General features: G+C 43.4%; 1 protein-coding gene across 2 annotated transcripts in view; it reads left to right on the forward strand.

Moving 5' to 3' along the window:
• Positions 1-14021: 14021 nt before the first annotated feature.
• Positions 14022-26985, forward strand: part of RAD54L2 (RAD54 like 2) — an 87562-nt gene continuing 74598 nt past the window's right edge. The window contains exon 1 of one of the 2 annotated variants that reach the window (XM_074958301.1): positions 14022-14151. The gene's annotated coding sequence lies outside the window, so the exon portion shown is untranslated. Of the gene's footprint in view, positions 14152-14431; positions 14665-26985 lie in introns of those variants that run through there. The other variant, XM_074958302.1, reaches the window with a different exon arrangement.

Here is a 26985-nt window from a genome sequence, read left to right on the forward strand (position 1 = left end):
ATTATCCTATTTGTATGCATGTAACATTTTTGTAGCTGAAGTTATGAATATTTACTATGTATCTGTATCTCACATGTAGTTGCATCTGGGTAATGCCCACTAGACAAGATGTTTTCATTCTAGACAGTGGGTGGGGATGAGCCTATTCAGTGCAATGGCCCATTAGGAGAACAATGGGCCTTAGGAGATGCTTATCTCCTACCTGGGGAGCCTTCCTGAGGACGCTACAGACAGTATCTGAGTAATGGCTGTTGTAACACTATAGGGACATGTGATCAGGTCACCTGGTGCTGGAGTCCATCTTGGGATGTCAGTATTTTTCCACTGACTGGCGTGGGAACCAAGTTTTGAAAGAAAGGGTTCCTGCCATATGCAAAAGCTATATAAGGCAGGGAAGTGACATTATTGTGGTTCTTCACTGACTCCCACACCCAAGGAGACTCCTGGAAAGACCTGAGGAACAAAGACTGAACTGGGGGAAGTGCTGGACCCAGGCTAAAGGGATTTTTAGCCTGTGAATGGAACACCTGGGGATTCCAAACTGTAAGCAAGTGCAGCTTGCTCCTTAAGAATCTGCAGCCTGCCTGGATTATCACTTAGGGTGAGAATTTGCTATTCATATCTGATCTATGTATTGTATTAAACTTAGTTTGCGTTTTTTGTTTATTTGCTAGGTAATCTGCTTTAATCTGTTTGCTATCATTTAAACTCTATCTTTTGTAGTTAATAACTTGTTTTTGCTTTATCTTCTAAAATCACTGTTTGGGAGTCATAACTCAGGCAGAAAGCTGTTGTATGTTTCCTCTCCACATTGAGGGAAGGGGCAAATTTCATTAACTTATGCTGTACAGTTCCCGGTGCAGCGCAAGGTGGTATAATTCTGGTTTACACTCAAGAGGGGGTGTGTGCCTGAATAGCTGGGAAATACCCAAGCTGGAGCCTTCCCATGCAGCAGCTGGTCAGAATGGCTGCATGTAACTGCAGCTGGGTGTCCCTACCTATATGGGTGCTGGTGAAAGTGCAGGCTGGAGCCTGGAGAGAGATTGGAAGCTTGTCACAGCAGTACAGTGTGAAAAGGAGCCCAGGCTGGTCGGACGGGGGGGGGGCTCAGTGGTACCCCAGTTCCAGGTGGCACTCTGGTGGAAACCAGTCACATGCTCTCTATTCCTACATCCAGGTCATTAATAAAGATGTTAAATAAGACCAAACCCAGAACACATCCATGTGGAACCCCACTCAAGACCTCCTTCTAATCTGACATCATTCCATTAATATTTACTCATAGTTTGTAGTTTAACCAATTATGTATCCACTTAATAGTAGTTCCGCTAAGCCTGCATTTCTCCAGCTTACTTATCAGAATGCCATGTGGGACTGTGTGAAAAGCCTTGCTAAAGTCCAGGTATATTATGTCCACCACATTCCTACTATCCACCAAACCAGTTACACTGTCCAAAGAAGGAAATCAAGCTGGTTTGGCATGATTTGTTCTTAGTAAATCCATGCTGGCTGCTAGTGATCAGTCCTTCATCCTCTAGGTATTTGCAAACTGAATGTTTTACATATTCTTCTAGTTAATCTAGTAGCTTCACAGGTATCGAGGTCAGGCTGACTGGTCTATAGTTCACCAGCTACTCCTTTCCCCCCTTTTTAAAGATGGGCACTACGTTCGCTCTTTTCCAGTCTTCTGGAAACTTTCCATCATCAATGAGTTTGCAAATATTATTGCCAATTGTGCCGAGATTTCTTCAGCTAATTCCTTCAGCACCTTGGCGTGACTAGCATCAGGCCTCGCTGACTTGAATTCATTCAAATTAGTCAGGAGATCTCTGATGTGTTCTTTACGTATCCTGATCTGCATCCCTTCTACTTAATTGTCTATGGTAACTTTGCTAGTCTTCCGATCACATTATTTTTTGTGAGAAGACTGAAGCAAAGTAGGCACTGAGCAGCTCTGTCTTCCATTACCAGCTCTCCTTCTCCATTGATTAGTGGGCCCACACCATTCGTGATCTTTCTTTTTTGTCTGACATATTTGTGGAACCCCTTCTTGTTGTCGCTAACATTTCTTGCCAGCTATAACTCATTCTTTGTCTTGGCTTTCCTGATTTTTGTCCCTACATGCTAGCACTATTCTCATGTATACTTCCTTGGTGACATGCCCATCTTTCCATTCCCTGTATGTATCCCCTTTGGCTTTTAGATAGCTAAAAAGCTCCTTGTGCAGCCACAGTGACCTCCTGTGGCTCTTCTTATCTTTCCTCTGCATAGGAATAGCTTGATGATGAGCCTCTAGTATTATATCTTTCAGGGACTGCCACCCCCCTTCAACTCCTTTTGTTCCTAATTGGTCTTTCCCTGGGACTATTTCTTTGAGTTGGTTGAAATCTGTCTTTCTGAAGTTGTGTCCTTGTTTTGTTCTTATTCCTCCTTTCCTTAGGATCTTGAATTCTATCAGATCATAATCACTTCCTTCCAAGTTCCCGACCACCTTCGCAACTAATTCATCCCTGTTGGTCAACACCCGATCCAAAATAGATGACCCCTTACTTGTTTCCTCAACTTTCTGAATCAGAAAGTGATCCCCTACACATGCTAAAAAACTAAAAAATCACTAACAAACCCTTCTCCACTTGGCTCCAACATGGGGAGCAGTGAGGGAGATGGGCTGCCTGCTCAACAAGTCTCTATAGGCATAGCAGCCCGAGGCAGGAGGAAAAAATGCAAGTAACTGCCTGAACTTCCCTGCAGCCAAGCCAGCAGTGTCACAGAATGGCACAGCTGCAGGAAAGCATAGTGGGGGCTGCTGGCATGAGTGTCACATAAGATGTCTGACAGTCCAGCGAGGAGTGGGGGCTATACACACAGGTGCACACCAAAATCCTCCCCTCTGTTGTGCAGAATGTTGGTTTCAGTGTGGCAGCCAGCTGGTGCACTGGGGGTGTCTGCATTTCAGTGATGCTGTGTGTATACTTAATAAAGGCCTTTATATCACCTACACTGGTGGGCCCATCAATAATATCGCCTACACGGAGGGCTACTATAATTCAAAGTTAAACCCGCCCCCTCCTGAATAATACTATTATGGCAGGAATTAACAGACAGTGCCACAATGATAGTCTTACCATTTTCTTTAGGGCACGAGCAAGTTTTTAGTCCTGGAAGAAAATGCTGTGGCGATAGAAGTATTGTGCTACAAGGTATTTTGGGGGGAGCTTTGGTAAGCCTCAGAGAAGTTGCTCTCTCCCTCATTCTAACTAGTCAATTCTTGAATCAGAGATGCTTCTTGGGAACTGGGTATCTGTTACTGCTTGGGAGAGGGATGATACTATTCACCAGCTAGAAGTCCCAGACACAGAGGAGGGGGAGGGTTTTAATGCTGATGCCTTGAATACTAAAAATTGAATTAGAGAAAACGTTTATGCTATAAAAGGTTAACCTATCTCAAGAAGTCTAAAGAAATCACATGTTCACTTCCTTAGTAATAATAGAGAACAAAGAGAGTAGATTTAGATTCTACATTGAGCTCAAAGAACTTGAAAAAGAACATTAAAAGTGCTTTCCCATTTGACTACCAGGAGTGAAATGTTTGAGATAGCAGGAGCTAAATTCTTCAGTCATTTAGATTAATAGGCAGGTTCCCATGGACACAGACAACTCCAATATTTGCTCTTTTAATGCAACAGTAGGAAGATACTGCTTCTTGTGACTGCCTTTCGGAGTACGCCCAGCCCCAGAAGTATTTCACCAAACAACGAACGTCTTGCAGGAGTGAAAATGTACCTTAAGAACATAATAGCCTACAGCAGCACCCTACTGAACATCAGGAATGATTATGAAGAACACTGGAAATTGCAAAAAAGAACCAACCTTATACCAACGAAAACCAAGTGTCAGTTTCAAACAATTGAAATTGCTTACTTCGGAGAGGAATTGAGCACACATAGGAATAATGTCAAGTTCCAAAAGTCAAATGACAGTGAATGTGGTGGGACTCAGAGATTTGCAAAGAAAGTTGAATTATGGCAGTAAGTTCATACCTACCTTGAAAAACTTACCTGTGAAAACTCTTTTAGAAAGACAGTGTCCCAGGATGCCAGAAGATGAAAGAGAGGTCAAGGATTTGAAAAGAATACTGACTTCAACATGAATATTGAAGTTCTTTGGCACTGTTGAAAGAAATCCAGCTCTGCACAGATGATTCAGAAGGAGGGCTTGGAGTTGTCGTGCTACAGAGACAAGGGACTTAATGTCTACTTGTAATGAATACTGGGAGTGAGAGCTAAGAGAGTGGCAGAGAAAATGTAAGTGCAAATCACAAAAGGGATGCTAGGTCTTGCATGTGGCTGTATAGTCATAGCTTAAAAGCTGAAACAGATCGTAAATCACTGACTGCAATATACAAAGAACTTAGAAATGCCACTGAGGGTACAGCATTTACTTCTGAAGGTAAAAAAAGTATGACACAGCTGCAGCATGCCAGCCAGAATGTTACCTAAGTAATTACAGATGTGCTGTCAATAAAGTACGATATGATACCATGTTGTCCATTCCACAAAAATCTGCAAACGTTTCACCATTTTTGTTCATTTCACTGAGGGCTTGTTTCCTCATAATTACTTCCCTACCAATGTTGTTGCTCCCTACTTTAGCATTCATATCTTTAGGCACCCTCACTAGTATAACAGCAAGTATTAGTCTAAACTAAAACTAAGATACAGGTCTCAAATGAACAAAGTAATGCAGTGTCACAGTCCTGGCTGAGTCCCCAACGTGGATGGTCAGTCTGTTTATAATTGGATCCAACCTTTGAATCCCATGTGTGTCTAAGCCCGAGGGGTCTAGGCAGAGTCCATCACTGCTTCCAACTGCAGGGCTCCTAAAGCATTATTATTATTTTTATTTTGTGTGACCCTTTTCCTGGGATGCAGGACTCTGTAGTCCATCTGCTCTAGGCCACAAAGCTCCCAAATCTTTCCAGCCTCTGTGCACATTCTCCCAGAGTCCCATCTAGCTGTGGTTGCTCTGGTTTACAGTTTAACTCATTGAGGACCATGTGGCAGTTAAAGCAAGGAATGCAAACTTTGCAAAGGAGCTTCTTAAACATATATATTTAATTCTTAGACAGCACAGGAGAGTTACGGATCTAGGCAAAACTATAAATGCCTAAATGCCATCCCCCTTTGGAGTTCTCACCACTGCTGAGAGTCTTTGGGTTTGGTCAGGGTCTTTGGGAAAGGCAAAAGTCCTTTCTGTCCCCACTTCTCCAGCTGTGTCTTCTGTTTGTGGCAATGGACTAGCACCCCTTGTTCAGACAGCTTGACTCTTCCAAAAACAGTCCGATATTTTATCTGTTTCTGTTCTTCCACTGGAGATTTTCCATGTTCGCCACTGGAAGGAGGCAGGGAGGTAGACTTGTGTTGCTTTTTGTTTCCTTAACTTGAAGGTACAGGAAGAACCCAGCATGGGAGGAAAATGGCATGTTGCCAAGACCACTGCTAGCTGCACCTATTCCTTTGCCTGCACCTATGGGAGGCCCCTGCCAGACAGGCAAACTGCCATTGGAGGCCAGCAAAAGCCAGGCAGGGGGAACCACTAGGTGTGAGAGGTGTCTGTTGGTGGAGTCTCTCAGGAAGCTGGTAAGAGAGCTGCAAGAGGAGGTGGCTTATCTGTGTAGCATCCAGGAGCGTGAGGACTTCGACAGGATGCACACAGCGACATCTGGGATGGAGGAGGCTAGTTGACTACAGATGACTACAGCTGCTCCACAGAAGGAAGGAGAACTGGCTTCTCTGTGAGGAGGAGACTGGCTGCTGGCCACCTTGGGCAGTCGACAGTGCTCCACCCCCACTCAGGTCCCCAGTCCACTGAGGTGAAGAACTAGGATGCCATACTGGCAACAGGAGGTGAGGAGCAGACTCTAATGGCTGATGAAAAGCAGCTGTTTGTCTCCAAGGCTGGGAGGCTCACTGCCACTGCACCTGAGAGAAGGAGATGTAGAGTGCTGGTGGCTGGGGATTCCCTTCAGCAGGGGAACAGAGACATCCATCAGTCAACCCAACTTGATGTCCCAGGAGGTGTGCTGCCTGCCTGGAGCCCGCATCAGAGATATTGTGGAAAGGTTGCCAAGGCTCATCCATCTCTCTGATCACTACCCCATGCTGCTCATCCATGTGGGCATTAAAGATACTGTCAGGCCTGACCCTTAGCAGATCAGCAGTGACTACAGGGCTCTGGGAGTGAGGGTGAAAGGGTCTGGGGTGCAGGTGGTGTTCTCGTCCATCGTCCCAGCTGAAGCTAAGGGCCCAGGTAGGGACATGTGCATCCTAGAGATGAATGCATGGCTGCACAGATGGTGTCAATGGGAGGGCTTTGGCTTCCTTGACCATGGGATGCTGTTCCAGAAGAAGGTCTGCTGGGAAGAGATGGGGTCCACCTGACCAAATAGGGGAAGAGCATGTTTGTGCACCAACTCATCAGCCTACTGAGGAGGGCTTTAAATTATGTTCAAAAGGGGCAGGAGACAGAACTCCACAGGTACGTGTAATAAAAGGCAACTTTTTAACAGATGGTTGGATGTTGGGGTGGGGTTAGACATGGAAAATTACAATAAGGTTATAGGAGCAACAAGAGGGAAATGAGTAAGGGAATCTGATCAACAGCTTAGATGTCTATATACAAATGCAAGGAGATTGGGGAATAAACATGAACTGGAAGTATTTGTACATAAGCCAAATTATGTCAACTGGCATCAGAGAGACTTGGTGGGTTAAATTTCATAACTGTAATATTGGTCTAGAGGGGTACAGCTTGTTCAGGAAGGATAGGGAGGGTAAAAAGAGAAGAGGTGTTACATTATACATCAAGAATATATAGACTTGTTCTGATGTCCAGAAGGTGGTGGGAGGCAGGCCAGCTGAGAGTCTCTGGGTAAAGATAAAAGGGATAAAAAGAAGGGCCAGACACCCCAAGATACCCTCCCCCCGCCTTCCCATTGCTTGTGCTGCACCTGAAAAGACAAAGGAAGCAGCCATTGGGCTCTGGGGGAGGGGTCCTGACCTAAAGAATATGGTCAGTAAGACTTCTGAAAGCATGTGGTGAGAAAACTTTGCTTTGAATCTAATGTAGTTTGGTAAATTAGGTACCAGTAAATGCTTTATCTTTATTTTTCTTGTGAACCATTTCTGACTTTCATGCCTCATTACTTGTACTCACTTAAAGTCTATCTTTTTGTAGTGAATAAACTTGTTTTATTGTCTTATCTAATCCAGTGTGTTCAAGTTGAAGTGTCTGGATAACTGCATTTGGGGTAACAAGTTGAGTGCATATTATTTCCTTAAAGGAATAACAAACTTAATATATTTGTACTGTCCAGGAGAGGGCTGGGCAGTACAGGACATACATTTCTGAGGGAAAATCTGAGACTGTGGTGACCTTTAAGGCTGGTAAGAGCCAAGGTGGGGCTGGCTGGCTGGCTGGCTGTAGCACAAACAGTCATAATTGGGAGTGATTTACATGCTGTAGGCTGTTTGTGAGCAGTCCAGGGTGGAGGTTACAGCAGCAAGGCACCGTAAAGGGCACTCCAGTTACAGGGCAGGGGTGACACAGCCACCCATTGGTCTGGATTGTGCCCTGGTATGTCACAGACACCAAACTGGGAGGGGTTCCAAGCACTTGGGAGGACAGGATTAGAATTCAAAACAATCTTGACAAATTGGAGATTTGATCTGAATATAACAAGATGAAATTCAATAAAAACAAATGCAAAGTACTTCACTTAGGAAGGAAATATGAAATGTACAACCATAAAATACCAGAATAACTGACTAGGTAGTAGTACAGCTGAAATGGAGGTTATAGTGGATGATAGATTGACTGAGAGCCACCAATGTGGCTTCCCGCAGCCCCCATTGGCCGGGAACGGCAAACCACGGCCACTGGGAGCTGCAGATGGTCAATTTAAACAGTGTCTCGCGGCCTGCCAGCGGAGTACCCTGACGGGCTGCAGGTTGCCCACCACTGGACTAGAGGCATCTACAATTTAAAATTCCAGAACTCAGACCAACAAATAAAACCTCCAACTGTCCAAAGTAACACAATGCCACGTCATCTATGGAAAGCATTTAAATAAAGGACAAGCCCACAATTCAAGGGGATTGTAAAATGATCCTTGGTATTACAGGCAACTGATAAAATCAGGCATCAGAAGAATAAATACCTACATCTTAGCCACAATCATATGAAAGTTTCTGGAAACACTGTGGGTACAGGCTGAGTATTGTGATGTGACATCCAGACTGAAAATAACAATGCAATTCAATGTTCCTGCAGCTGGACAGCCACAACTTTAACCCCAGTATCATTTCAGGACGAAACAAGTTAAGAACTATTTGACATAAAGTCTTTCAATGAGAAGCTTGATGTTATATTAGGAATCATGGCAATCAACCATTGGCAAGTGAGAATTTAAAATAATGGGCTGAGTCCTGCTAAGAGTTTCATACAATGCCAGGAGTCCGAGAGCAGCCTGGAGCTGCTGGAGGCAGGAAATGGGCATGAAGGACAAGACTGCTGTCATAAATATAAAGGGAAGGGTAACAACCTTTTTGTATGCAGGAACATCAAATCCCTCCTGGTCAGAGGTACAGAATCACTTACCTGTAAGGAGTTAATCAGTTCAATTAACCTAGTTGGCACCTGACCAGAAGGACCAATGGAGAAAGAACATACTTTCAAATGGGGGTGGGAGAGGGGGAAAGGTTTTGTTTGTTCTCTTTATTGTTCCGTCTCCGGACAAAGAGAGACCAAGCAGGTAACCCAGCTCCTACTGAAATGATACATCTAAAATTACAGAAATTGGAAGTAATAGCAAGGAAATGCGTTAAATTATCTTCTGTTTTAGCTTGTGAATTTTCCCTGTGCTAAGAGGGAGGTTTATTCCTGTTTTTGTAAATTTGAAGTTGAGCCTAGAGAGGAATCCTCTGTGTTTCAAATCTTTTTATTACCCTGTAAAATTACCTTCCACCCTGATTTTACAGAGGTGCTTCTTTTACTTTTTTCTTTATAATAAAGTTCTTCTTTTAAGAACCTGATTGGTTTTTAGTGTCATAAAACCCCAAGGGTCTGGTCTGTGCTCACTTTGTTAACCTATTGGTTGGTATATTATTCTCAAGCCTCCCCAAAAAAGGAGCTTGGGGGGATATTTTGGGGAAATAGGAACTCCAAGTGGTCCTTTTCCTGAATCTTTGTCTAAGTCACTTGGTGGTGGCAGCAATACTGTCCAAGGACAAGGAAAGGATTTGTGCCTTGGGGAAGTTTTTAACCTAAGTTGGTAGAAATAAGCTTAGGGGGTCTTTTATGCAGTTCCCCACATCTGTACCCCAGAGTTCAGAGTGGGGAGGGAACCCTGACACCTGCCCTGCTGGGAGACATCCATTCAGCTGTGTGTGGGAGAGTGATGTGAAGTTGTTGCTGAACCCTGTATGCGAGCGCTACTAGCTCTGAGGGCCCCCTGCTTGCTCCCCGGGAAATTCCAGCAGAAACTGCTTCTAGATACTTCAGGTGAGTCCGTAACTTATTTCTTCCTTTAGGCTGAGCCAGCGTCTTCATCTGTGTAGTGGGCACTGGGTGGAAAGAGGTTGCTTTGGATCAGTGAAGGTGGGGCAGGTTGGCTGGGTAATAGGGATCATAGAATCATAGAACCGGGGAGGACAAGATATTTGTCCTTTGACTTCTGAGGACGTTTGACATTTTGCTGATAGGTTGTCTGTCTGTTGCTCTTTTGTCTTATCTAGGTTGTAAGCTCCTTGAGGCAGGGGTTATATCTTGGGAGGAGTTCAGAGTGGTGGTTGATGCAGCTCTGGGCTTAACTTCAGAAGTCAATGCTTCACTGCGGTGAAGGGGCTACTGTGTGCGGCATGAGATGAATAGGATAATGAGTTAGCTACCTTATCCATGTGACTACAGAAAGCAGAAGAAAGATCATAGTTGCTGCTGCTGCTTCTGAGTGGAGACAATGTTCTGTCATGCAAGGTTGCGGATTGTGGAGGTCAACAGCTCCAGCAAGGCAAAGAAGTTGTTTGGCAGTTGCTACCTCTTCTATCCTTACAAGTACTGTGGCCCTTTCTAATGTTGGCTTTCCCCATTGCTATGAGCCATGAATCCCATTATCTGCACTTCTCTCACGGTCCTCTCAGGAAGGAAACCACTTAGGGTATGTCTACACGCAACAAACCAACCAACCAAAAAACCAAACAGCAGCGAATCTCAGAGGCCAGGTCTACAGACTTGGGCTCAAGCCATCGTGCTAAAAATGGAAGTGTAGCCGTTCCTGCTCCTGCTGGAGCTTTGGCTCTGAGATTCACGCCTCTCACTGCAGGTGGTTTTTTGCAACGTAGACATACCTTTAGAAGCTACTGCAAACTTCCCTTGCTCACAGTCTGGATTGCTAAAGCTCAGTTGCGACCACCCATGAGAGCAGGTCAGAGTGGCAGGTGCTTCCTTTTGCTGCCTCCCGTTCTGTCCTTTCAAGGGTAGGAGTGTAGGAGCAGCCACAGGAAATCAACTGAATTCCCTCTTCTAGGGGAACCCCAGAACAAAGAAACAGACAGAGAGGAAGAAGGCAGGTAGACAAAATGGTAGGTGGAGAAGCTTTGTACTCAAGGAAGCAGGATCTGTATAGACTTAAACAGAGCAAATGGAGTGATGCAGCAACAGGGTTAAACAGTAAATTATGCTGTCATCTGCAGTGCCATATAATTATGGTATACATCTGGACCCTGCCTGTAGACATTACACAGACAAAATTTCCCATTGCTTTCACTGCAGGAATTTAGCCTATCTTAAGGCTGCAGAATGCAGGCTGCACTCCTGAAAGAAACCAAAGTCTCCAGACGACTTCAACAAGGCCCAGTGGCCCACCATGCAAGTGAGGATGTAGTTGCTCATGGCATAATAATAGTCAAGCCCGTTTCCTCAAACACTGGTGGGACAAATTCACCAGCTATGAGTTGTGCTGTAATACCTACAGTGTTACAAGAATACTTTAGGAATAGAGTGCTGTGATTTATGCTCCCACTGAACCCAATGTGGCTGTGCCAGTGATGGGGTTAGCAATTTATTGGTTGTTTTAAATGGAGAGTAAGTTGATGACTCCCAGCTGCCATCGCCATAGAGCAGTACTCTGAGCCACTCCTTTAGAGTGTCTTTATGGATTGCACTTTATGAGAACCTGTATCCTCTCCATTTATTTTCTCATCTGCCACCACCGAGTGCCAGCTACCTTGACATCTTGGCAAAGCAAGGATGGAAAAATCAAGTGGTATTTAGGTGCATCCTGCAACATTAAGTCAGTGTAGTGCAAGAAGAGTTTTCTTGCCAATGAGATGCGCCCTGGCCTACAGATGACTCTCCCAGAATGCTCTCTGGATGGAGCAAGAACTGCTTTAAGGGATATTTCTACAAATAGAAAGGGAAGTTTTGCAAGTGCATTGTACAGTTTCAGTTCCCACCATACGGAACAATGTATCTCTGCATGGAACCACTGCACATCAGTGAGTAGTTGGAATATGAGAATGCCAGAGAAAATCTATTGCTACCCAAATCTTTTTGGACCTCTCCTCAACCATGTGCATGGTCTGCATGTGCTAGGGCCACAGAGTATACTTCAGGACTTAGGCTGGAGTAGCAGCTGCAGGGTAGTTCTACAGCCTTACAAAGGTGAATTTCTCCACACCTTTCCTCCTTGCAGTTCCCCAGTAGACAGCAAAGTCATTGCCTACAATTTAGGTGACTGATTAGTTCACTGCAAAGTGAAGTTAGCTGCACATGCACATGTAGTGCATCCTTCCCAAGGTGAAGGTCAGGAGCAAGCAAAAACAGGAGCTTAGAATGGAAAATGGTATGCAACCTTATAGTAGTCACTGCCAGGTCCCAGGTTTTGTTCCTTATATTTTTGCCTGTAAAGGCTGAACAACAACTAGCAAATAAGCAGTGATTCCTTCTTCTCTTAACCCCACACTTTGTTTCTGGAAGATCTTTCCCAACTATTGCTGTCATCAGACTATGATGAAGCACTCTGTAAGATATTGCTTCGGCAGCTGTGAGTAGGGAGAAAGCCTGATGGGGCAGTCACTTTCCACCTTTTTTGTATTTTTAGAGAGTAATGATGGATATAGCCTTGCAGTGTTACCTGCAGTCCGTAGGTGGCTTTACAGAAATCAGTGTATTGTCCCTATCTCTGTATGCTTCACAAGAATGGCTCCCTGAAAAAGCCACCCCTCCACTGGGCCATACTTCATAATACAGTAATCTGCCAGTGTAGGACTGAATGTGGAACAAATGTACAAAATGTGATATTGTTTTTCCACTGTGAAGGTAATAGCTCCTCACCATCCTTTCTGTTTGGAGCTTTCCTGTCTCATTTAACTTACTGCTCCACTCTGCATCTCATTGTGCAGGGGGGAGGGGCCATAATCCCTCTTTGTGTTGGGTCTATCTTATTTCTGTAAAATGGGAGATAAATCCTTGACAGGTCTGTTTCTGATTTGTGTGTGTTTAGCAGGGAAGAGGGTAAAGCCTCTTTGTAATACCTCTCATTCATTCTTTTGAAGAGCCTCGTGGGACATACTATTTCCATTATGAGGCACTCTTGTGTCTGCTGTTCTGTGGTCTGAGGACCCTTGTTCTTAGGCTGCTTTTCCTCCTTCCTTGGCTCCTGCATCTCTGGAATGTATGTGACCTCTGTAAAGGAAGAAGAGGTTGAGATACATTGATATTGGAGGGGCCGCCAACTTGATTTCCAGAACAAGCAGTTCATTTTGCCATTTTTTTCCTTTTAGTGGAAGCCTAGCTTAGTACTGTACAAGATACAAACTAGACAGTCCCACTGCATAGTTTATACAATATGGCCCATAGTAAACCTAGTGGGCTTACTCGGATTTCCAGCTTGGGCCCAGTTTATTTTTTACAGGGACAGGCACATAGTAGGTGTTCATTAAATAATAGGACTACCTGGCTGTTTGCTACAATCACACTCCATAGCAACACAATAAAGTCTTATCAATGGTTCAGCGCAAATGCAATACTTACTTACTAGACAACCTCTATTCTGGGATGCGACATCAACGGGGCTCTGTACTTCAGAGAACTGAGGACAGTGGACACCTAAGCCACAGTAGTTCACAGGAGCCATGTAATGCAACATTGGTAATGCTAGAAATAAGCAGTCTGACATTACCAGGTCCAGCCCCTAGATGGAATTAAAGTGTTGTATTTCACAGTTGCCTATGCTCAGTTCTGCACTTAATGGACATCGGTTCTGAATAGTGGCAGCGTGTTTCCTTTCTGTCTTGCCTTTCAGTAATTGTAGGGGTTGACTTGACGCCTAATGATAGCTGAGTGGTGGGGTCAAGTGCTTCTTCAGGGCTGTGGAACCAGCACTAATGTGATGGGGTCAATTGTTTTCACAGAGCAGGGATATTCAAAATGCGACACTCCCTGGGCACGTGAGGCCTGTCAATTCTCACATGCAGCCGGTTGCTGTCTCAGAACCTGCAGCTTCAGGCCAGATCTGAGCAACAGGTACTTGTAGTCCAACGTGAACTTAAGGAGCCAGCACTTCCTAATAAACAACCAAGGGAGATCAGAGTATTTGGCCTGTGTGGGTCCAAGGTGGGGGATGGATGTTTATCTGCATGGTGGGTGATGCCCTCTGGTTCCAGGCCTGATTGACACCCAGCCCTTCTGTGGCAAAGTTTGGGTGCAACCATGAGAAGGGCTGTGGGACTGGAGGGGGGCAGGAGTCTCAGCTGGACCCCGCTGAGACACCAAGCCCAGAAACCTCCAGGGGGTTTCTGCTACCTCCCCGCGGCCCTGCTGCTGTCTCTCCTGCCCCGGGGGATGTGGGAACCTTTCTCCTCCCCACGGAACCTTTGCTGCGGAGGCGCCTGTTGCCGCCCGGGGGATCCTCTCGCTGCGCTGGCCGGGGGGACGCTTACCGAGGCGGACCCCGAGCGGAGCCTGAGCGCGGAGCCGAGGCCGGAGCGAGGAGGCGCGGGCGGGCTGAGCCGAGCCGCTCCCGGGGCCGGCACGGTACCTGCAGCGGGAGGAGTCGCCGAGCCCCGCGGCCCGGCCCGCAGCCCTGCCGGGGAGGTGAGCGCCGGGCTGCCGCTGAAGGCACGGGGCGGGGGACGTGCCACCATGGAGGCGCTGGGGGAGCAGGGCCCTGGGGGAGAGGCCCCCGGAGAGGCCCAGGCCGCGCCCACCCCGGGGAGGTGGGGGCCAAGCCTTACGCGCGCCATCAGTAGCGGAGCAGGCTGGGGGCTGACAAATACGTGGAGACACTGGAGCCTGTTGTGTGTCACTGTCCGGGGGGGGCGGGGCAGGGCACAAGTAGGGGCAGCCTAGCGCTTGGCAACGTGAATTATGCCCCTTGGGATTATACTGGAGGAGGGGAGAAACCGGCTTCTCGGGGAGTGAAGAGCCGTGCACCGGGTGGAACCCCCCGCAGAACGAGGGTCTGGTAGCCCAGCAGTGGGTTGAAGCCCTGCTGAGTTAAGCAGAAGCTGCGGACGATCCGACTGAAGTGGAAGCAGAGGAAGTAGAACTTTTAATTTGGACCAGTAGGCTGGAGACGGGGCGAGGTACACATTGGAGGCAGGGAAGGTAACAGCTTGAAAATCAGGTTCCTGCTCCTAAATGAACAGGGACAGTCCCAAGGAGATTATCTAAGGGTGAACAGAGAGTAATGTGACAGAATACACTTTCTTGCTCTTCAGACAGAAAACTGATCTGCATGTAAGAAATTATTTGTGCTCCCTTGTTCTCCTTGTCTCATAACACAGGAACAAGGGGCATTCAATGAAATTAAAGGGTGGCAAATTCAAAATTGAAAAAAGGAAATACTTTTACACAGAACATGTAATTTGACTGTGGAACTCATTGCCACAAGGAGCTGAGACCAAAAATTTACTAAGATTCAAAAAGTGCTAGGATGGATAACAAGGATATTCATCATTATTATTATTATTTATTATTATTATTATTATAACTCTGGGAGGGATATTAAACCTCATGGTTCAAGGTTTATGCTAATCTCTAACTGTTAGTGATCAGGATGAGATCTAAGGTGTGTGTGTGGGGGGAGCAGCTTATCCCATATTTGCCTACTGTTTGGTTCTTACATCTTCCTTTGAAGCATCTGGTACTGATTGCTGTCAGAGGCCGGATACCTGCCTCGATGGATCTTGGGTCTGATTCAGTCTGGTAATTCCTATATGTAAAACATTTTTATAATTTAAATGTCATTGTTTAGTCACATTCAGTAGTATTAGTAAACAGATATTTAAAACAACAATTTGGGTTTCCAGTATTTTGATGTGATATTGGTGGATGGACTGTGGGGACCTTTTGTGATATTTGTGGATGGGTTTTGGGGGCTGTTCATTATTCTGTGGTGCTGTAACTTTTTCATTTGATTTTCCTCTTCACCAATCCATAATTTCTTATTTGTTGAGTAATGTACAGCTGATTTTCACTGATGCCTCTTATTTGTGATGTAAGATAGTAGAAGCTCACATTGGTGAGACACTTGTATATTTCATTCATATGTCTTCCCATGGATTTATACAGAATTTATTAGAATTTACGTTTTTGTTTTTAAAAAAGTTTACATCTCTAGTGCTATTGTTTAAGTTATCTTGACTGCAGACTCACCAAGCCAGCAGGGGTTTACCTTGTCAAGACTCTTCAGTGAAAAGGGGCAGAATGTCACTTTCCCCCCCTTAATCTTAAGTGGTTAATCGTTAACCAAATGCAGTGGTGATAAGTAAGATAACTATTCAGCTGTTGGTAGTCCTATTAGAAATATCCAGAGAATGTGCTTATTCACTGGGATGCGCCTATGTCCAGTAATTTGAAAGTACCTTTCCCAGATGTAAAGCTATAATTTTTGAAAACAGTAGTACTGACCTTATTGGCCCCAGCTATTTGAATGGGAGGTCCATCAAGAACCCAGGTGCTCCTATAAGAAAAGGTGTTGGTGATTCAGTATGTGGTGTGAGTCAGCACTGAACCAATATCCCAGTTCTGTTGGTTGAGGTGCCACCAGTAATCACTGAGCCACTTATCTTTAAAGATCCAATAACCTTTTCAATGAAGCATATGATTATTTAGCCATTGTGTACTGGCCAGACTCCAACCTGAGTTACTGGGTAACTTCTTTCAGAGCTGTAGCTGTGTTAGTCTGTATCAGCAAAACCAAGGAGGAGTCCTTGTGGCACCTTAAAGACTAACAAATTTATTTGGGCATAAGCTTTCATGGGCTAAAACTCACTTCATCAGATGCATGCAGTGGAAAATACAGTAGAGAGGTATACATACACAACATATGAAAAAATGGGAGTTGCCTTACCAAGTGGGGGGGGTCAGTGCTAATGAGCCAATTCAATTAAGGTGGAAGTGGGCTATACTCAACAGTTGACAAGAAGGGGTGGAAATCACCTTTGTAGTGCTAAGGAGGCCAATGTAATCAAGGTGGCCCATTTCAAACAGTTAACAAGAAGGTGTGAGTATCAGCAGGGGAAAATTAGTTTTTGTAGTGACCCATCTACTCCCAGTCTTTATTCAGGCCTAATTTGATGGTGTCCAGTTTGCAAATTAATTCCAGTTCAACCAGTAGGAGAACACTTCAGTCTTCCTGGACACTCAATAACAGACTTAAAAGTGGCAATTCTTCAGCAAAAAAACTTCAAAAACAGACTCCAACGAGTAACTGCAGAACTGGAATTAATGTAGGTGGTGTGCTTTTAAAAAAAAAAAAAGGCTCTGTTCCATCCCAGATGTAGCTGCATTTTAGTGGTGAGTTTGAAGGCACTGTAGGATCCTTTGGGATTCTATACACATATAAAATATATTATTTATTATGGTGGGTGGGTAAGTGTATCGTATTTCACCAATATTTCCTACAAATGATTGTCTGCCCCTTCCTCATTGTTATGCCATCATTTCACCTGTATTCTCATTTGTTAGGTGCCATATCCTGCACGTCTCTCTGTCTTGCTCTATCTTGTTTTGAGTGCCTCCAAATATGCAGTTCTTTCTAATCATGCAGTTAAGTTATGCTGTAGTTTTAATTCTGCTACTTTCAGGAGTTTATAACTTTTTGGGAAATAATTCTGCAGGGAAATTTTCTATCATCATTCTAAATGTGAATTCTGTGTAGAAAACTTAATAAAATTACTTTTTGGGTATTCTTGAGTTAAGAAATGTTTCAGATGCTCTATTTTGTACTCAACTAACAAAAAGGGGTTTAATTTTTAAAAACTTGAAGTTTGCCATAGATTTAATCCTCAAAGAGGGGAAACACCTTTGATATCTTGAGACTTGGTTTAGAAATAAGTTTGCATATTTTGTGCATGTAACATATTTTCTAAAAAATATTTAATTAAGGTACTGAGGTGGGGAGTATATTGAAATAATCCCATCTATACATATTTCAGGTAGTGCTTTCTCATCCTAACTAATAAGTATAAAAGCTGTTGATCAGTACTGTGTACAGGCAGTTAAAATTTACTGGTTACTAAACTTTGTTGAATGAATCTATTTGATTCAGTAAGTTGAAGGAAACGTCAGGAAACAAGCAATTGAATGCACTGAAATAATGAAAACGGAAACATTTTCTAAAGTAAACTAAACATTATCAAGGATTTTTAAGCAGAAAATTAGAATGGATTTGTGCTTATCTTAGAAAGTGCAGAAATTGGTTTCTTTAAACGCTTCCAGATCAAATGTGTCATTGAATGCAATTTTGTCTATTGAAGTGGAAGAGCAGAACATTGATGAGTTTAATACTGCAAGTGAGACATATTCAGTGCCTTTGGTGTCATTGCAGTGTTGCTGTGATAATTCAAATCCTGTTTAGGATCTTCTAGCAACTATTGAGTATCAACTTCAGGACCAGTCTCTGTGTGACTCTGATGCCTCAAAATGTCAAAGATTAATTGGCAATAATGCCATTAAAATAAATGAACTTGATAAGAAAGTTGCATCTTTTTATATTAATAATGTCACCTTCCTTGTTTTCCAAAATGAGCAATACATAGAAGTGATTTGAAGCATTTTGTCTTGGATATGTACTTTTGTCTTAGACTTAAACCTGCACATCCACCACTATGTGCTGCAAGTGAAGAAATAGAGGAAAAGGTAAAGGAAGAACCAGAAGAATCAACATTGATATTAATGGAAGATGGTTGGTCAAACATGAGAGAGGACTATGTAATGGTGGCAAGCATCCATGGAGGGAATGTGTGTTCTACTTAAATTGCTGAATAATTGTGTGCAAATGGCAGAAGATGCCCTCAAGAATGTAGAGAAAATTATAACAAAAAGGTCTTCGCCACTTGCTCAGATATAAAGCTATGGGAGTATATCTTAGGAGTAGTCATTCTAAATTTTGTGTGTTCAGTACAGTATTTAAAATTTGATGAGGGGAAAAAAGGAACATCTACTGCAGTCCTAAAACATGTGATGGAAGTTCAAAATTTCTTCTGCGGTTAGCATCAATTTCTTGATTGGTTGAAAATAGGAGAACTGATGCCCGTAGTTCACAATAACGCTTAATGGAACTCAGAGGAAGATCGTGGCCTGGTCTAAATGTAAAAAGTTCTAGTGGCATAACTGTTGGTAAGGGGTGTGATTCTTTTCTTTGCTCACATGACTATGCTGGTAAAAGCCCTAGTGTAAACACAATTATGGCTTATTTCATTTCCTAAATGGAAATAAGATACAATTACCAGTACAATTGCATCTATTCTGGGATTTTTTTTTTTGTTGCTTTAATTATGCAGAGTTAAAGGAGCAAAGTGTAGAAAAGCCCCAAATTTCTACAACTGCATCCAAATACTAAAGTATATTGAAACTTGCACTGAATATGAGGAGAACTTTGATCAGAACATAAGACACAAAACATAGTACACGCTTTACATAACAAGGGAGGTACTAAATTTATAAAAGAAATTGAAGGAGGTTTTGTAATAATTTGGCAGATTACAAGCAAAAAATGCTACAGTCACAATCTCTGTGAAAATCTTGCTTGATCTAATAAAGAACCGGAACTACACAAGAACAGAATACATTCATATAATCTACAGAACCCTTCCATTTCTTAGCCAGTATGACTGATCCCAAATACATAGAAAGGTCAAGTTTAAATGCAGTATAGAAGAGGCGAAACGTGGCTGATGTAACATCATCCTGAGTTTGTTCCTTTTTCTTCTGGCATTTAAAATCAAAGATCCAGGTTTCTACCTAAAATCTCAGTTTGTGAAGATTGGCACAGTCCATCAGAATAGTGAGAAATAGTGGAAGTGATGTGACGGAAGGCAGGACAGTTAAAATCAGAATTTTATCAATTTTTTTAAAAAGACCTGTAATCCAGACCAGCATCTTGGCATCAAGTAAGGATGTTGCTAGTGCGTTTGCACTGGTTTAGTATACGCTGAAATAGACTACCTGTTGAAAATGTGATTAAGTTGGTAAAAATGGGTTGGTATAGCAGGGTCTTATCCAGCTTTCCACAGCCATGAGTGGGAGCTGGATCAGCCCATATGGGCTATCTAACAAAGGCCAGGAGGGATGACTATTGTCAGTCTGTTACAGACCACTGAATCAAACCAGAGAAAAGGATGAGTTTCTCTTTAAGCACCTGTCTGTTTTGTGTGGAAAGAAATATTGTGTTCTTATGGGGAACTTCAATTTGGGAAACACTTGCTGGTGGTCTCGTGCAGCCAATAGTAAAACGTTGTTAGACGTCTAAAAAATTATAGATGATTTTCTGACACACAAGGTATTGCACCCAACATACAGTAACTCTATTTTGGACCTCTTTCTGATGGATAAAAATGAATTAATCACTGTATTGGATGTTGGTGGTTACCTGATTACATTCAGTATGGGCAAACATAAGACAGTTCCAACAAGTAATGTGTATATACAGTATACTCCTGATTATCCGAATAGCATGGGGGAAGTAGATTTTATTCGGATAACCAGGAGTTCATGTAATTGAGAGGATGAGAGCTATTCAGCAGCTGGGTGGGGACTTGTTCTCCTCCTCACAGTCCTAGACAGGGGTCTTTTCTTTGCTCCACCCACTGGCATGACAGGGCTGCAGAGTGGTCCCTGTGCTGCTGTAGGGCCCGTGTTCCTTCCCCACTCTGAACGCTAGGGTACAGATGTGGGGACCTGCATGAAAACCTCCTAAGCTTACTTTTACCAGCTTAGGTTAAAACTTCCCCAAGGTACAAACTATTTTACCTTTTGCCCTTGGACTTTTGCTGCTACCACCAAACGTCTAACACCGGTTACTGAGAGAGAGTTTGTTTGGAAACGTCTTTTCCCCCTAGGCTCCTCCCAAATCTTACCCCCTTTTTTTCTGGGGAAGGTTTGGATCTTAAGAACAATGAAAAAGCATTCAGTTTCTTAAAAGAAGAATGCATCCGATGAAGTGAGCTATAGCTCATGAAAGCTTGTGGCACCTTAGAGACTAAAATTTATTTGAGCATAAGTACTCCTTTTCTTTTTGCGAATACAGACTAACATGGCTGCTACTCTGAAACCAGTCCCTGCAGGCGCAAGGTGTGGCAGGAGGAGGCTGCAGTCAGAGCAGAGACCCCTGGCCAGGACTCAGTTCTGCCCTGCCAGGACTGTAGCCTTCCTTCCATCTGCAGGAATCATGTGTCTGTGACTCAGTGGCAGTGCAGGAGCCCTCTGCAGCTCCCTCCCTGCACAACGGGACTGCAGAGGGCTCCCTGTGCTGCCACAGGAACCATTCAGCAGCAGGGTGGCCTCTCCCACAGTCGGCTTGTCCTCTGCCTCACAGTCCTGGCTGGGAGGGAGCTCTATTTGCTGTACCTCCTTATTATCCAAATCCCTCCCTTGCCCTCTGCAGCATGTCTCTCATGTTGTGGGACAAGGAAGGAATTCAGATAATGTGGCGGTTCGGATAATAGGGTTTCAGATAAATGGGAGTATACTGTACTTGGTGCTTCAAAAGGCTAATTTACCAAAGCGGAGGAAAATATGAGTGAAATGATTGCGGGGAGGGGAGGAAATTAGGCAGAAAAAATGTAAATAAAAATTGGGGTTTGTTTAAAGAGAGTTTATTAGATAGCCAAAAAGCCACAATTACACAATCAAGAGAGAGGATACTTTTGGCAAAAAATTGGTTCAGAGGTGAAGTGAAGGCAGCAATTAGAGATAAAGAGCAATATCTATCCAATGGTAAAAAAGGGAGCGGTAGATAGCAATCAATATCAATTAGAAGTTATGAAGCGTAGAAAATTTATAAGGGAAGCTAAAGACATCAGGAAAAAATCCATGACAGCAGGTTGAAGGACAGTAAGGAGGAGTTTCAGTATATCAGAAACCAGAGCAATCCTAGCAATGGTATTACCAGATGGAAATAATAAAATTGTTGTTATGCTGCATAAAAATCAAAAGTGTTGAATACATAATTCTCTTCTATATTTGGAAAGAAGCAGGATGTGCTATATCACATGATGACATCATTTCCAGTCCATTAGTAACTAAGGAGGGTTTTAAACAATTTAAAATCAGGAGGCCCAGATAACTTGCACCCAAGAGTCCTAAAATAGTTAGCTGAGGAACTCTCTAGCCACTGATGTTAATTTTTAATATATCTTGGAATATTTTGGAAATTTCAGAAAACTGGGAGAGTAATACTGTGCAGATATTCCAAAAGGGTAAGCAGGGTGACCTAGCTATCTGAAGGCTGGTTAGCCTGACATCAATCTCAGGCAAAATACTGGAATGGTTCACATGAGATTCAATTGTTAAAGAATTAAAGGATAGAAATATAATTAATGCCAGTCAACATGGTTTTATGGAAAATAAGTTTTGTTAAACCTGACTTCATTCAATGAGATCGCAGATTTGGTTGCTAAAGGTAACTGTGTAAATGTAATAGACTTTGTACTGTGCAACATTTGGATTAAAAAATTAGCACTATACAGTATCAATAAAGCACTCATTAAGTGGATTAAGAACTGGCTAACTGACAGGTCTCAAAAAGTAATTATCATTGAGGAATTGTCATTGAATGGGGATGTGTTTTATGGGGTTCCACAAGGATTGATACTAGGTCTGATGCTATTCATGATTTTGATCAATGATCTGGAAGTAAATATAAAATCACCGCTGATAAAATTTGTGGATGACACAAATGTTGGTGGAGTGATGAACGATGAAAATAGGGCAGTCCTAGAGAGTGACCTGGTTTGCTTGATAAGTGAGGAAGATCCAAACAATATGTTTTAATACAGTCAAATGCAAAGTTATACATCTGGGAACAAGGGGTACAGGCCATACCTACAGGCTGGGGGACAGGATCCTGGAAAGCAGCATCTTTGAAAAGGATTTAGGAATCTTGGTGGACAAGGAACTGAACATGAGCTCCAAGTGCTGATATTGTGGCAAAAAGAGCTAATGTAATCCTTGAATGTAGAAACAGGAGTGGTGAATAGAAATAGGGAAATAATGTAATTGGTGAGACTGTGTCCAGTTCTGGTGCTGACATTTTTAAAAAGGTGTTGGAAAAACTGGAAAGGGTGTAGAAAAGAGCCAGAAAAATGATTAAAGGACTGAACAAAAATGCCTTGCAGTGAGAGACTAAAAGAGCTCAATTTGTTTAACTTATCAAAAAGAAAATTGAGACGTGACTTGGTTACGGTTTATAAGTACTTTCATGGGGAGAATATACTGGGTGTCTATGTGGTCTTTATTCTAACAGAGAAAGACATGACATAAGAACCAAAGACTGGAAGTTTAAAGCCAGACAATTTCAAATTAGAAATTAGGCACAATTTTTAACAGTGAGGGTGATTAATTACTGGAACAAATTACTAAGGGCATGGCTACACCTGCAGATGTAGAGCGCTTTGAGTTAAACCAGCCTTCGGAGAGCGCAGTAGGGAAAGCGCTGCAGTCTGTCCACACTGACCGCTTCAAGCGCACTGGCATGGCCATGTTTGCGGCACTTGCAGCGGCATTTGGAGCGGTGCATTGTGGGCAGCTATCCCAGCCTGCAAGTGACTGCAGTGTGCTTTTCAAGGGGGGGGGTGGTGGGTGGAGTGTGACAGGGAGTGTGTTGTGTGTATATGGGGGGAGAGAGAGTGGGTTTTTGGGGGGCTGAGAGCATGTTTGCATGCTGTCTTGTAAGTTCAGACAGCAGTAAACCCCCCTCGCTCCCCCCCTGCCTCTCTCTTTCTCTCTCTCACACACAGCATTCCACACTAATGGCTTGCTTTGTCTCGGAGCAGATAAGCAGCTGGCTGTCAGAAATAGAGCTTTCAAAGGTCATATCTGCATTCCTGCAGCGATTCAAAAACAATGACAAGAGTGACCCCTTGACTTAAGGGGCTGATCAGAGTGCAGTAATGCAACACCTCGTTCACACTGGCTCCGCGGTGCTCCAGTGAGGGAATATCACAGCCACCCTGACTCACTTCTTTAACAAGCTGCAGTGCCCACCCTCCCTCTCTTCCTCAGGAATCCTCATGTGTATGCTGACAAAGGCCACTCACCAGTAGTCAGTAGGAAGCTTTATGTTGAGAGTGTGGGGGCCTAAGCCAATTAATTCTGCAGAATTTAATCTTTCACTGAAAAATTGTTGCCAGCCCCTATGCTGTTGAGTAGCCCCGTGAATGTGAATCAAATGTAGAATGAGACAGTGTTGTCTTTGTGTCTGCTGATAGCTTTATCAAGCAGCATCAGAGTAAAATTAACAGATTTCTGGGCAACTGCAAGGAATTAGCTAGGGTCTGTTGCCATTGTGTCCTGTCTACTGGAAGCCAAAAGGATATTGAGGGCAAGGTTAAAAGCCTCTTCCTCTGCAAGGAACCAGCTAAAGGTTGCTTCCATTAATACTCTATCCACCTCAGGTCTGGAGCTACGCCTTTGCCCTTTGTCTCCTAGATATTATTTCATAGGGAATAGGGCCATCAGTGGCTATTAGCCCCGATGGGCAGGGATGGTGTCACTAGTCTCTGTTTGGGAATGGGCAATGGGGATGGATCACTTGATGATTCTCTGTCCATTCCCTCTGGTGCACCTGAAGACAGGATACTGGGCTAGATGGACCTTTAAGTCTGACCCAGTATGGCCGTTCTTATGTTCATAAAGTGGAGGAAAATATTTTATTCTCTCTATACCCAGGTATTTTTCCCAGGTTTCCTCTGCAGACGGGCTCACCAAAGAGAGATTTGGAGGAAGATACTTATCATTTCACCTCCTAATTTTCTTTTTTAAAGGGGCCCTCTCTTTTGTTTTTATCTCCCTCTCTACCACTTTGCCACCAAAGAAGAGGCAAGAAGGGAAAGAAGGGAGGGAGGTGTTGTAAACAAATTTTCCACCTTGTCCTTACTGTCACTGCAAGTGGGCCAAATAATGGAGGAAGTAAATGTGTTTTTCCCTTCAGCCCCCTTTATGATCACTTTTAGCTGAATCTGTTTTAGGAGTACTTAAATTAGAGGAACACAAATTTGGGGATGGATTCTCTCCTCCTCTGTGACACTAGTGTGCTGCATTGGCATCAGAAAAGGACTGGCAGAGCCCAGGATCAGGTCTGGAGAGAATTCACCCTGGCACAATCTTTGTGAAAGGCAGCAAAAGGCCCTGCAGTAGGGGTGGGCTTAATTGTTGGAGGAGGCGGGTCTGCAATAACAGATAGCCATAATTTAGGCAGCCCTTTAAGGCTGTCTGTTATGCCAGGGGCATCTCTGGCCTCTGCATTAGTCAAGAATTGGGAGAGCATGAGGGTGACGTATAGGCACATCAAGCCCTTTCCTCTTCACTCGGGCTTTAAGTTTTTTGTTGTACCTAACTGTGATGTAGAACACATGGAAAACTCTATTAAATCTGCAAATAATTCATATTTTCTGTATTGTGGATTTTTCTGTTAGAGTTTACATTTTTTAGTCTTATTGGCTGCAGTCCTCCTTTAAATATACTGAAAGTGCACCACGTTCCCCTAAGTAAATCCTTTTTTTCCAAAACTACATTGTACTGCAAAAATCAGAAGACAAATGAGACCTGAAAATGAAGCAACTACAATCTGAGTATCAGAAAAAACTTGGATTTTCTGATATCTCTAAAATAACTCCTAGCTGACTTGTCTCACAGAAAATTACATATCATCTGAATCAGTAATATTCCTACTAAGCTTTGTTTGTTTAAACTAGCTTTTTTTTTTTTTTTTTTTTACTGTGATAACAAACATTTTTACTGCCTTAGATTAATAATAATAAAAAAGAGATCCAATTTCTTGTAGGTAAAGAACTGAAATTCCTAATGAGTTCTTGCATCTTTGAATAAGAATAGCTTGTGTTGCCTATATTTTCCTGATATCTTTCCATGGTTTATTTTTTTTATACCTACATGTGTAAATTTGCACCTTGTTTGATATATTAGCTAAAAGAAACTCATTTTTCACTTAGTTGTTTCTGTCCTTAGTCCACTTTTGTGGACTAACGAAAACTGTCCACAGACACAGATTACTTTTCAAATTCTCCACTCCATCATGACATTATTGTAATGCCTAGAATGCTCCTTGTCCTCCTCAGGACCAACATGAAAGTTGTATGCTCCTTCCTCAGAGAAATGCCAGCATTTTCACACAAGTATACATTGGTACCTCTGTAAACAACACCTTCCAAGGAGCTGTCAACCATGTAGAGCAGGGGTGTCAAACGTATGGCCCGCGGGCTGGATCTGGCCCACGGAACAGTTTCACCTGGGCCATGGACTTCTCAGGAATCTTCTGGCTTGACTACACTGTGGGGGCGTGATTTGTAGAACTCCCCCCTGTAAAGCCTTTTGATGTGCACTGATGTAGTCCTTTAGTGCATGCGGGGGAGTTAGAAGGCAACATACTAGTGTGCTCTACAGATTATACCCTGGTAATCCAGACTCTGGGGCTGTGTAGACAAGCCCTTCATTTCTTTATTAGGATGACTATGGTTGACTCATTATGGTCCCCTCCTATTTGCATGAGGGTGGGTTCAAATCACAATGAAAATTATTTTGTACTCAAAGACAAACCAGGACTGCTGAGCAGCAATCCAGAAAAACACATATAGAAACTCTTGGTCACAAATAAGAGGTTTCAGAGAAGCATAAATCTCATGGAAGCTGGCATGTGCCTAGGAGAGGGGAAATGGCACTGAAGAGCGGTTACTTGCTGGCTGGAGAATAGATACCCCAACCTGGAAAGTTGAAGAAAAGGAAACTGCAAACAACTCAAAAGGTGAATGCCTTTTGCAGCTGATATACCAGCAGACTCCCTTTTAAATTAAAGAAAAGAAGCGGGGAGATACTCTTCTCTTCCTTCCTTTCTTTCTTCAGCAAGTGACAAGTGGCCATTTATCTAAGGGCTTGTCTACACTGTCACTTTACAATGCCGCAACTTTCTCGCTCTGGGGTATGAAAAAACACCCCCCCGCCCCCCCCCCCCCCCCCGAGCACTGCAAGTATCAGCACTGTAATGTGCCGGTATAGACAGTGCCCCAGCGCTGGGAGCTACGCCCCTCATGGAGGTGGTTTTTTTAGAGCGCTGGGAGAGCTCTCTCCCAGTGCTGTGCCGCGACTACACAAGCCATGTTAAAGCGCTGCCGTGGCAGCTCTTTAATGTTGCCAGTGTAGACAAGCAATAAGAAGAGAAAGATAGATCAAGAGTGTTATGCATTTCAAGAGAAATGTAGGATTTTCTATTTATTGTGGACTTTTATGGAAAGCCCGTGTGCTTGATTTGTAAACAAGTTAGCTGTGGTAAAATAATACAGCATTCAAAGATACTATCAAGCAAACCATGATGAGAAATATGATAACACAGGAAAGTTACACAAAGATAAATACAGTACTCTGAAATAGCACAGTTGTTGAAAAAGCAGCAATCAGTGTTTACTAATGTTC

The sequence above is a fragment of the Natator depressus genome, chromosome 7 (assembly GCF_965152275.1).
Source record: "Natator depressus isolate rNatDep1 chromosome 7, rNatDep2.hap1, whole genome shotgun sequence".
Taxonomy (NCBI): domain Eukaryota; kingdom Metazoa; phylum Chordata; order Testudines; family Cheloniidae; genus Natator; species Natator depressus.